At 39.3% G+C, this 13,009-nt stretch overlaps 1 long non-coding RNA gene across 1 annotated transcript; it reads right to left on the bottom strand.

The window, feature by feature from the left end:
• Window positions 1–2,671: 2,671 nt before the first annotated feature.
• On the bottom strand, window positions 2,672–5,925 carry LOC121317803. The gene is made up of 2 exons (XR_005950545.1): window positions 5,886–5,925; window positions 2,672–3,253 (listed from the first exon to the last, which is right to left on the bottom strand). It is a non-coding gene; the product is annotated as an uncharacterized LOC121317803 (long non-coding RNA).
• Window positions 5,926–13,009: the final 7,084 nt, after the last annotated feature.

Raw genomic sequence — 13,009 nt, forward strand, 5'->3', positions numbered from 1 at the left:
ACCCGAACCCTGAACCTTACTCATTGTTGGATTTTTTTTTTTTTTTTTTTTTTTTTTTTAATAATTTCCTATAATTCTCTGTATAATCAATTGTGCCACCATGAAGAAAAAAAATACAGGTGAACAGGCTTCTTTAGATACAGGACTGTTCTATCACATGTTGAGTGACAGAAAAAGACTGCTGAGACCACTGTAACCCAAAGAAATGGTTGCCAGCGCAGCCCTGAGTGAATCTTCTACAAAGAAATGAGGAACGTGACCACATACAGGAAACTCATAACATGGACATAAGAGGAGAAGGACATAACCATAACTCATTTTGGTTGCTGCTTTTTAAAATAAGTTAGATTTGTCTCTCACAGTAACAAATTCCAATATTCATTACCACTCAGAATGACAAACCTTACATAAAGGGAAGGGAGCATTACAAAAGGACATGTAATTTGAAGCTACTGATCTTGAGAACCGTACTCAAACATTTTAATTAATCCAGCTCATTGTCCACAGTAAAGTACTATTTCATGTTTAGTCGGTCTTAATGCGTACAAACACTGTTAAAATAGTTTGGTTACAGTTCCTAGCAGCACAATGGACTATGACTTAATACCATGCACTGTATTTTATGTTTACAACCAGGCAAATATGGAGCCTGTGCCCACAGAAGACATAGTTGGCAGGATTTAAAAACACCAGTGTTATTGTATTGAACTCGTGGTATAGTAACAAGCTTTAGCATCAAGTGATTTTCAAATAATGTGTTCATTAAATGAATTCGTTAATGCTTTGAAATTAAGTATGAGGTCATTAATGAACATGTTTCTCATTACAAAGCTTAATTATCACAGGTCGCATACATCACTTCCTGTCTCAGCGAGTTGATAAGGGGAACTTGCATGATAACGAGATCAAGAAAAATAAATGGAAGCATAATTTGCTGATATGAAAACTACTAGCAAACAGCGAGGATGCTCTCTCACCTGCGAGCAGCAGCCAAATGGAAATCAAAAATAATCGAATATCTATTTTGTATATAATTTTTGTAAACTTAATTTAAAATTGTACATTTGTCATGCACTTCACATAAAATGCTGATTTATGATTATCTGGCGTGGGTAAAAACGGACAGCACGGATTAAATAAATGAAACCCCATTAGTCATTTACACTCTCTGGGGAATATTTTGCCACAGCTTACTACATACAACTCTTAATGTGCATTTTATAAATTTTTTTTTGGTTAAAAAGAAAATACTGTAAGCCCTATATATATTGCTTGGAATTTATTTTCTTATGATGGCACCAATGATGGAAGGGAGTTCCAAAGAGTTGGAGCCTTGAAGCTGAATGAGTGTTCTCCAGGTGTGGTGCACTTTTGCTTGGTGATAACAAGCAGGCCAGAGTTGGAGGACCTCAGCTTGTGGGCAGGGACATAGCGGGACAACAATTTGAAGAGGTACTCGGGACCTGTGTGATGAAGGGCATTGTAGGTGAGCAGGAAAATTTTGAAAGTAATCCTTTACTTTGGGCAAGATGAGATGGGGGGGGGGGGGTGTGATCACGTTTTTTACATCTGTTAAGGATCCGCAGCAGCATTGTGAACTAGCTGCAGTCGGCTTATGGTGCATGCCGCGAGACCACCATATAGAGAATTGCAGTATCAAGTCGAGAGGAGACAAATGCATAACATAGTATTTCTGCATCTGGGAGGGAAAGGTAGGGACGGATTTTGGAGATGTTTCAAAGATGGTAGAAAGATGATTTGACCATGGAGGAAATGTGGGTATCAAAGGAGATATTGCTGTCAAGAACTCCCCCCAAGACTTCGTACTGTGGGGGAAGGCAGCAGCATACGGTTTCCAAGGTTCAGGGCAGCTATATTGAGATTCTTAAGTTGGGTTTTAGATCCTACTAGGAGTTCAGATTTGCTACTGTTCAGCTGATGAAAATTGGCAGACATCCAGGCCTCTGTCTTGAGTGCAAGCCAAGAGCTATACTATTATAGAGGGTCTTCCAGGGTCGCGTTTTAAGTAGAGCTGTGTGTCGTCAGCATAGGCATGAAACATGAAGCTGTGTTGGTGGATGAGGTGACCCAAGGGAAGCATGTTAATATTGGAGAAGGGGCCCAAAAACAGATCCTTGGGGGGGGGGACACCACAAGTGACTGGGTTTGCGACACCGCTGCGCCCAGCATAGAAAACAGACTGCATGTGTCCAGATAGGTAAGAGGACATCCAGGAGAGACAGGTACCAGAGATCTCGGCATACTTCTGAAGGTGGTCAAGAACAATACCATGGTGTCAGAAGCATCTATTACGTCAAGGAGGACTAGCACAGAAGGAGCACCAGCATCAGTATTAAGCAGGAGATTCACAATCTGGAACAGAGCAGTTTCAGTACTGTGATGCGGCTGGAAGCCAGACTGTAGAGATTCAAGCTGATTGTTATCCGTGAGATGTTTCATCAGCTGATTGCTACAGCCCTTTCGAAAGATTGGAGAGAAATTGTGATTGGTGATGGGATGGAAATTAGATAAGTCAGCTTGGTCGGGAGTGTTTTTTATATATTGAGCTTTTTAAAATTACGACGGAACTCCACAACCCAATACCCTGTTTATAATCAATTGTTTGGTGAATTCCTCTAATTGCATTTTCTCTTACTCTTTAGCTTCTGAGATTTAAAAAAAAAAAAAAAAAAAAAACTCCGATTATCTGTTAACATTCTTAACATCAATGTTATGGCTTTGCTTCTTAAACAGAAGGTACATTTGATCAAAATGTATGGTTTGTTCTCATTGACAGATTTCATTGCTTCAGATATCAACGTGCCTTAGCGTACACCTATTGGAGGTTACCGTCTCTAATGTTGTGTTACAACACAAATGGTGAGGAGGGATGCCAAATCGCAGTTCTCTCGGATAACTGACATATTTATACCACATTGTTTTATTTTCCATTGATGCTAACTTGATTGCTTTAGGTCAGACTAAACCATTTCCTCCAGTTCTTGTTGCAGCTTCACTTTTATAAAGCCTCTAGCTGGAATGCCCCAATTGACATTCATATTCCAGTTGGAAGCTCAGTGGCAGCAGTTGGGAATGACTGAGGTCTTCTCAGGTGGGCTCTTGTTTGTGCTGGGAAATGCAAGTTTGCAGGCGTGGACACGTTGTGCTGGTTCAGCCCAGCCCCTGCTGCCCTGCCATACTTCCAGGGAAAGATGAGCCAGAAACCATGGACTGCTGCCAGCTTCATTTCAACCTGAGAAAGAAAGAATAAACGGTAATGCTTTATATGCAGTTACATATTTATTGAAATGTAGTTACATTATAATAATCATGCAGTGAGGAAATGTAATCGTATGAAAAGGAAAAAAATAGTATTAAAAAACCTAATGGCTAATTACTGTTGCTACGTAGCTTCTTTTTGATTGGGTATTAGAGTCCACAATAGAAGTATTCCCCAATAAATAATGTAGTTTAATTAGACCACAGGTGTGCTTCTCAAGTAGGGTCCTAACCATTAGCAATTCTACACTGGTTGAAATCAATTGTGCAGTTAAAATGCATAGTATAGAAGGGCATTTGATTTTTGCTGTAGCAGAAAACAATATATTATAAACATTCGATATGTTTACATGGAACATGAGCATCCCTATACCTTAACTTCAATAAATGGGTAATTTCATGTCAGTTATATACTTATGCCACGCAAAGAAAATGGATACATTAAAAACACAAGTCAGTTACCTGCAGTGCCTTTAATAAAAGACAGGGAGCACCAAAGTCTTTTTTATTCTCCTTGAGCTGAAGCTTAAGTCTAGTAAAGCAACTCCCTTAATCCTCCTGCAACTACAACTGAATTTGTAGTATGTCAGCTGTTTTAAATAAGACTATGGAGGTATTTGCTGACAATAATTAAAGGGCGATGACTGATTGTACCAGCAGTTGCTGCTACTTAAAATATTTCAGAGAGGCCTTGGAACCCACACATACTGTGTAATATATAGATGCAGAACCCATGTCTATGAAGTGCATACTATACCTTTAAGATGAAGTGCCAGCTGAGAACACCGGCTGTTTAAGTGTTCTAATAGTTCTCTCTGTAGGCAAAAAGTATTTAAACTGAGTAAACCCCCATTTCAGGAGGAGGGAGAAGTTTTTTTTTTGTGATCGGAGTGTGGCGGCAGTGGGAGATGCGAGGACTGTTGGTTTGTTTTATGGCGAGAGCTTGAAAACCGGCTTCCATTTAATTGCATTGAGACGTTCTCTCTGTTGTGCTATTTTGTAGCCTTGAAGTATTCTGTGTAGATAAGTACTAAATTCAAATTATTACTAACCTCCATGCTCTGTGTTAAGGCAATGTGTATCGTGTGTGTATTTTAACTTGTGTGTAACTATTTTAAGGAATTGCTTATTTTTTTTAATTTAGTCATCGCCAATTATTTTATTATTTTCTCCCCAATTTATTAATGTCCAATTATTTTTAGGCTCAGTTCACCACTACTACCCCTGTGCTGACTCGGGAGGGGCGAAGATGAAGCATGTGCCGTCAGCCCGCTACATCTTTACACACTGCAGACTCACCATGCAGCCACCCCAAGCAACAGCTTCGGAGGACAATGCAGCTCTGGGCAGCTTACAGGCAAGCCTGCAGGCGCTTGACCAGACCACAGGGGTCGCTGGTGCACGGTAAGCAGAAGACACCCTGGCCGACCTAGCCCTGAAATGAAGTTTTAAGAGTGCTTATGCTTTATTTTTAATATTTACACAAAAATTAACAAAAATCTAGCTCAACTTTGGAGTGCTGACTATACACGTCAGGAACCTATTCTAACATGACAGACGGCTAAGCTGTTTACCAACTAACAAAATACACAGATTTGGTTTAAACCACAAATTAAAATGGTTTTACACACTACTGTTTTGTATGACTGAATACACCCTCAGTCGGGCTCTCCTCACAGCAGCCTTGCACAGACTGGCTGATTTCTTTTTAAACCCTACACCTGGCTCTAATTTACATTTATACCCAGGTGCAGGTGATCATTCCACAATTAAGTTTAAATTTTTTTTAGAAGGGAAGAATCTGACCCTCTCCCTGCTATTTTACTAATTATATATGTGTGTGGAGGAGTTTGCAGTTGAAACAGCTGATAGATTGTAATGTCTTGGCACTGAAGATCTTTCACACTTTGCAGGACAGTTTGTCACGATTTCCTGCAATAATATAAATATACAGTAGAAACTGGTAACATTTGATATTGTCTGTTTAAACTGGTGTTCAGATATAAAGGGGGCCACTTTGTAAAAACAGTTCTACAGACACTGTAAATCATAACAGACTCAACTATTTCCATCCTCTTTCCTTTTCTGACAGAGCATGTATGCAAGTCTGGAGATACCACAAGTGTGTCAGTAACTGGTAGTTTGGATAAGAAAGGGTTTCGGATAAAACGTGTTTGGAAGAGAATTTCTATAGTATACAAATAAACGCACCAGCTTCAGATGGCCCTAGCTACATTGACAATTGTTGCATTACCCAGAGCCACGCCAAATCTATATTTTTATTTAACCTGGAGATTTACGCAGTGAGACCCAGGCCTCCTTTACATGGGGGTCATGAGAAAAAACAATTGCAATTGTTGTGTGAAATTTTAATTACTTTAAATTTAAAAGGAAGTTGATGTGGAAGTAAATAAGACAATTACTTCAGAGAAATTTCAAAAGGTCCTTTATTTCACACACACACACACACACACGGTTACATACACAGATGCTATACTGCGAATAACAATATCCCTAACGGGACACAACCTAACAAGGTTACATACAAAGATTATATTAATCACAGATCAATACAATCCATGAGACGCAACTGAACTAATTCTTACCCTTCCAAGCAGATCGGGAGAGCCCTTCGACCCTGGTAAGAGAAAGCGGCTGTCTCCAAAAAATAGAGCAGGACTGCGCGCTAATCCTCACGGCTGACTCTCATCAGAGCAGGGGAGAACTCCGTCCTTTTATAACTTACCAAGTTAGGCTTCTGTGTGCGAGAGAGTAATTGGTCAGATCACTCCCTCGAAGCTCGGCCCTCTGAATAAACCATCCCTTTCCCTAGAACATTATGACAAAAACAAGTTATATAAAATACGGGTTATTATAGGGCAAGGGCACAGATGAACTCGAACGCATTTCTAGAACACACTCTTTTTTTTTTTTTTATTACAGCAATATATAAGAAAAACAATTAAAGTACAAACAACACAATAAGAAAAACGTGTGGTTCAAAGTTAATCAGCAGTAGTGCTGTAACGATTCACCGATATGGACGACATATCAATCCAGACTGTTTAGGTTTAGTTCAATCGATAAGGAATCATTCGTACCGATACAAATGCACTGCAACTTAAGTAAACACAATGATAATGCAACATAGCTTACTGAGAAATAAAGCGACGTGGGACTGTGCGTGACCATTTATTTACTTTACCTCACCTCCTGGGTGAAATGTTGTTTACGTCATTAGTGTGTTCCTCATAGCAGACAGATGGTGGACTCATTTGCAGTTTCAGATTAAGTCCCTCCTCCAAAAATAACGAGGCCACTAAGTGGACTATTTGGAGACGTCTTCATAGTGAAACAGGAACTGAAATCATCCAGTGAGAGAGCCAATGAGGAAGTTGCAAAATAAAGAAAAATAACCCCTGCCTTTAAGTGGAAATGCTTTAAAAATGATAAAAATGCATGAATCGGAACTTCCACTGCTAGCAAAGCACTATTTGTGTATACCTGAATCAGAAACTGTGTTCAGTACAGCAGCTGATATAGTGTTAGTAATATTTTGTTGAAGCTGACACCCTGGGATCCATCAAGCAGCTGCTTGAGATTCTGGGATTAATAAGCCACTAACAACCAAATGAGCAAGATGGGCCGAATGGCCTCTCATTTGTAACCTTTCCTATGTTAATGTATAGAGAAGTACTCTCGAGGCCAAACATGGAGGGCTGGGAGGTTTCTAGTTTTAGTTCCACCTGAGCCCTTAATTTCCTAATTTGAATTAATTATTTGCTTAACTTGACACATTCAACCATTTTTTCTTACTCTAAGCAGCTGGAGATTTAAAGAGACCTATAAAACCTGCTAGTTGGGCCCCCTTGCTGTAGGTGTTCTTGCCATTTGCAAAGCAGACCACAATGCCATATTGCATAAAAGAATGTGTTTTTAAAAAAGGAGTATTGAGTCCCACACAATTTTTTACTTTAATTTTAAAATATATTTTTGTTTACTTATAAACATGTTGGAAATTTCAGGGCTGTAGGCATTTCAAGAATACAGAGAAAAAAGTAACTTTTGGGCCTCATTTGTTTTGATGCCTTATTGTCGATATGAATATATTGTTTGGCATAGACCTATTTCTTTATTGAAGAATGAGCACTATGTTTGCTCTGTCCTTGCTCTGAGTTGTGAAAATGGTTATTTGTTTCAGGAACACAGTTAATGAGATTAAAGATTAAATATTTCATTAACATTAGTTACTCGGATGTCGCCAAAGTACCTTTGACAATTGTTCCATAGTCCAATTTCTGTGTTCTTGTGCATATTTTAGCCTTTTAGTCTTGTTCCCCTTTCATAACAAAGGTATTCTTACTGCAACACATTCAAGTCCTGATTTCAAGAGTGACCTTCGTACTGTTGATTTGATGGACAACAACACGTGTCTTCTGCCAGTTCTGTTGTCAATTCAACGCTTGTCGTCTTTCTATTCCTTAAGGATATTATTTCAAGTATTGCTCATCCTTATTAGACAGCTTTTTGGGTCTTCCAGTCCTGAGTTTGTCAATTACAGATGTTTCTCTGTACTTGTTGATTTATGCTTCTGATACTACACCTTGAAAATCAAGTGATGCAAGCTATTTAACTCAGTTTTTCCTTTATGCAAGTTAACGTTGTTATAATTGTAGAAAACACTAGTGGAGACTTTGAGTAAACTGTTGATGCCCATAATGCATTCTTCAAAGTATTTCACCACATGTGTCTGGTGTGGTAGCAAGACTGAGCAGGGCAGAGGAGCTGTATATAGAGACAAACTGTAGCGTGATTTTCTGGCACATCAACCTAGTTACTGATAATTGATAAAAAGACAATCATTACGAAGTGTTGTTCTTTCAGACAGGACTGCAACGAAGGGTATGTTTTGACCTTCAAAAGGTTCGGAACACCTTCCTGAGGGAAGGTTTGAACAGTCGATGGTACTCTTTTGCATAATTTATTGGTGACATCATCATAGCTACTTGTTTATATTTGATCAAAGCCTATTTTACAGGTAATTCATATAAATTGAATAAAACATTAACATGTAGTTTAAAAATGTTATATAGAACAGTAATCATGTTTTAATCATTTAAATAAAAATACATATTGTTTATGTACACGTAATTGATGCTGCTTGCGATCTATACAGTAAGCTTGCATTTCAGCAGTTCCAACTGCAGCGGACAAAGCTTTAGTCACCATTCCAAGAAGCTTATCGGTCACATTTTACTACTACTCCAAATATTAATAATACTAAATAACATGAACTTGCACTTGTCAAGTGACCCCAGAGATTGGTTATGCCGCCATTATACGAGTCGCTTGCGCAGTTTGTATTTTTTTTTTTTTTTTATTTCTTTTTTGGTTGCCTAGGCATTTAACAGAAAAATCCCAAACAGCAGTGTTTCAAGACATTTCTTTCAATACAGCTTACACTATGCAGTGCTTTGCTGTTGGGCTGGCGAATGAAGAAATTTGCTTCTGGTTAACACGAGCTGGAGGGGCTTGTCGAAATTAAAATATTTTGTACTTTTGTTTATAATATGTATTATACGAATCAAAAGACTGAATTTTGCATGTGTGTGACACTTAATGTGTGATTTACAGAACAGTTTCTGTTAACGGGAAGAAGAAAAACAAAACATACAGTGCGTGAACCAATCTAACGAACCTTCGAAGGTTTAAAACAATGTTTGAATCCCTGGCTAGCGCACGAACCTTTGGACACAGCCTTACTTTCAGGACTCCCATTTCAAGTGTTTCTAAACTCTACCCTTCTACTCCACCTCCTAACCCACTGCTGTTTATTGCCTTTTTACACCCTAACATTGAGCAGCTGATTTATGTAATGCTTAGAGCCTTGGCATACAGTATAAAGCATTGACTATGCATGAAACCTGATTTGCAGGAGACAGTTAGGGAGATTGCATGTATTCTCCAAGGTACAGGCTAGAACACATGTTGGTGTGTCTCTTTGTGCTCACTCCCTTATTCTTTAATTCCTGAGGTTAGGCATGGGAGTTAATTGAGTTTAAAATGCTTGGCGGCATTGATACTGCAAAGGTGTTTCTGAACAGTAACGGCATTCCTTCAAAAATCTTGGACATTTTACCCTCGCCTTAAAAGCATGGCATCTCTTTCTTGGTTCCCAAGGAGTAAGTGAGCCTCACTTCCCTGACCTTAGGTCAAGCTATGCTTCTTCAACATTTGTTAAAGAGAGGTTGTTTAACAAGCGAGTCAGAGGGGAGCCCCGACCACACTATCCTTTCGCAGCTCATGCACTTATCTTACTTCATCACATTGAGGCTCTATCCTATCCCTAACATTTTGGGACGTGGCCTGCTTTACTGTCCCAGTGCTCGAGTCCCAACCTACCCATCAACTCTGTTTCTTTACAGGTTCCCTGCAGGATGCTACTCTGTTCCGGCTTTGGTGGCAGTGTATCACCTCATTCGAGGGCAGCATCAGATAGGCCAGGGAACCCTCTACTGTCACTTCCTTTCAGGTACCAGCAGTGCCAAGACATTCTTTTGACCCAGGAGTTGACTCTGCCAAGTCAAGCTTTCTTGTGTTTTCAGATCCTGTGGGTCAGCAGCCTGCGAGACCGAGCCCTCTCCTCTGAGTAGGACGGCTCCCCAGTCGGGGATCTCTTTCAATCCAGGCCACTGCCTATTCAGAAGTCCGGGCCGGCAGCCCGCTTCTCTAAGTCTAGCTCTCTCCGCCTGCTACTGTCCCACTAACAGCTTGTTTCTGCCTCCTCTGTCCTATCCTAGAGTCCCAGCAAACTCCCCAAAAAACTAATTTTATAATACGTCTTTTCTTTTCGGAATCTTAGTATGGCTGTTTAATTTAAGCTATGTTTAAGATGTTCTCCATTTTGACAGGATGTAAGGTGGGTCTTAGCCAAGGATGGTTTACTTTGGCCTTAGCATTGGAAGACAATTCCAGTGATATGACATGAAGAACAATATTCCTCCATCCAGGGGAGCAACCACCAAGAAAAAGTATTAAAACCAAAACTCATCTAGGGCAACGTCGATGGAAAGGAAGGTAAGTAAGCTGGGCTTAGCTGAGTGGGGGATGGAGGGTGGTGATACTGGGATGCCATGTTCACCATCGAGCCCTCTTGAGGCATCGTGGGCTAGTCGACGAAACGCTAAGGATGGAAGGCACCCACTTGAAGACCCCACAGTAGTACCCAACTCGGATCAATCCAGGCGGTTATCATGCTGATGTGCTAGGGAGGCCGCACTATGGTTGATCTCTGGAGCCAGCATTGCAGCCCTTGTGTGCTAGAGGCAAAATATGCTGATCCCTGGAGCTAGCATTAGACCAGCCAACAACACCAGGCAGAAGGATATCTTCATCAGATGGAAGGAAAGGCAGATGGATCACATTTTTTTACAGTAAAAGCTAGGTCTTGGTTGTTGCTTATCTTGGTGAGAGCCGAGTCCAATATCAGCATGAAGTTTAAGTGCTAATGTAATGGAAATCGGTTCTAGTGATGTTGTTGTAACAACTATTGCATTGAGAGAAAACAAAGTGGGGTTTACCTGTTTTACTGACACTGATATATTTTTGTTCTTATTTTAGTTACACTACCTGCATTTCTTACACAGTTTTCCATACAGGGTATTACATTATGAACCTTGATGCCAGTAAAAAGCATGATTTATAAAAAAAAATCAAGTTGCTTCATTTTGACAACAACACTGAGATGTCAGCCAAAAAATACTGTCGCTATATGTATGACTTCAGAAATTCAAAAGTATGTATTTAAGTATACAGGAACCTAAATCCCTAATCCCATATCATAGACCTTAACCAAACCCCAACTGCACACAAATTCTGACGGACATGAACTTGCAATTTATTTTCCACATTTTCTGACCTTCCATATGACTGTTTCTGGTGCCTTCTTTTTCATGTACATTCAAAGAACGGAGAAGCTGCAGGATACTGACAGCCTCAATGTCTAGAACTGCTTCTGGCTGTGCACCATGTATTGGCATATAGATGATGCACAATACCTTCATTTCTGTTTATTAGTATTTGCTTTCCAAACGAAATGGAGATGATTCTCATTGAAAATATGGAAAAAGTGCAAGGGTACATTTGTAACGCAAGCTGCCTGCCAGGAATCACACATCGAACCGTCAAGTCAGTACATTCTCATTCACAATCACACTCAATAAGTAGCATATACAAATGTGCAATTATCTCATGTGTTTCAATTACAGAGTACAGACTGTGAGTTCCACATTTGGTTAAATATTACAGTAAATCATTCGAATTTCTTATTATCTTACTTTTAGCTTCCAGAACCCTTCCCGGGCCACACTGCAGACTTCCTGAGCAAAGTCTCTACAATGTTATCTCAGCAAGAATGTTAATGCCACTTCTGCAGTACACTTTGTTTTAATGTCCTTTTAGGGGCCTGTGAAAATGATACCTATCAGTTGCCTAAAGGTTATTCAGTGGAAAATATAATATATAGCAGATAACCCCCATAGTCCCATGGTAGTGCATTTAAAAATACAATTTGTACAGTATGATTAAGCACAACACCACCTACTGTAAAACAGCAGTTTTTTGCAGCTGTCCCACTATGGACACTTATTTGTGAGGCATGCTTATTTTGTGATTTTTAATAAAAGCATAATTGGTGAAAAGTTTGCAGGCAAGACATTAATGTTTTACAGTACTGTGGTGCAGCTGTCAAAATGAAAGCAGCATGAAGACAGTCTCTATTTACAAATGTTGCATACCGTGAGGCATTTAAATAACTGATTTACTTGTCAGTTAACAGGTGTAAGGGGGCTAAGCAAGGGAATAAAATCGCACTGGTCCAACACCCACATATCTAGTTACACTAATGGCTCCAAAGACAAGTTAAGCTGAGGAATATTTGATACTTTGCAGTCTTGTGCAATAGCAACAACAGGCAGGTAGTGGAAACAGAAATATCTACAGCCGCATAGAAAGCGAGGAAATCGGAAGCTGACTTTGTGGGGATTTTTCCAACCAAATTCAGACAACACAAAGGCTACGAGCAACTAGAAAACAACTTTAGTTATTCACAGCTGAGCTATGTTGAAACCAAGCCTGGACGAAGTGAAATCTGTTTACAATATGTGAAACAAAGGAAAGACTATGGGCCAGCTTGCACATTTATTTTTGTTTTCTCGCAACTGGGAAATGTGTTAAATTCGTGCTAGAAATAATAAAAATAATACAAACACAAGTAACAATAAAAACCCACCACTTGAGCAATGTGTATCTGTTTAACCGAGAAAACAAAACAAAGAAAACAAAAAATAAGTTCTGACTGATCTTCAATGGCAAACGAATGCTTCTAGTGGCACTGGTGTCTTATTGGTATCCTAATGGCATTTTTAGAACAGTATATACTTCAGAAGTATTCAATGTATTACTAACTCATAGAACATTGGTTTGTCCTCAGAATGTTTAAGTCATTTTACATTTTTTTTTGCAACCATAAAGTCACTGAAAATTCTTGCTTATGCTTATATTTTACATTTAGGGGCATGGGCACATTTCTTAATCGTCTTAATGCTACATTCCACAGGTTGATTGACAGCATTTTTAGACCTCCACAAAACTGAGGTTACTAAAACTGTAAAATTGTTTATTAAAAAGTATGAAGGTTAGTTGCAAAGATACTGTTGGTCATCGTGATTCC

Source organism: Polyodon spathula, chromosome 7 (assembly GCF_017654505.1).
Source record: "Polyodon spathula isolate WHYD16114869_AA chromosome 7, ASM1765450v1, whole genome shotgun sequence".
NCBI lineage: Eukaryota > Metazoa > Chordata > Actinopteri > Acipenseriformes > Polyodontidae > Polyodon > Polyodon spathula.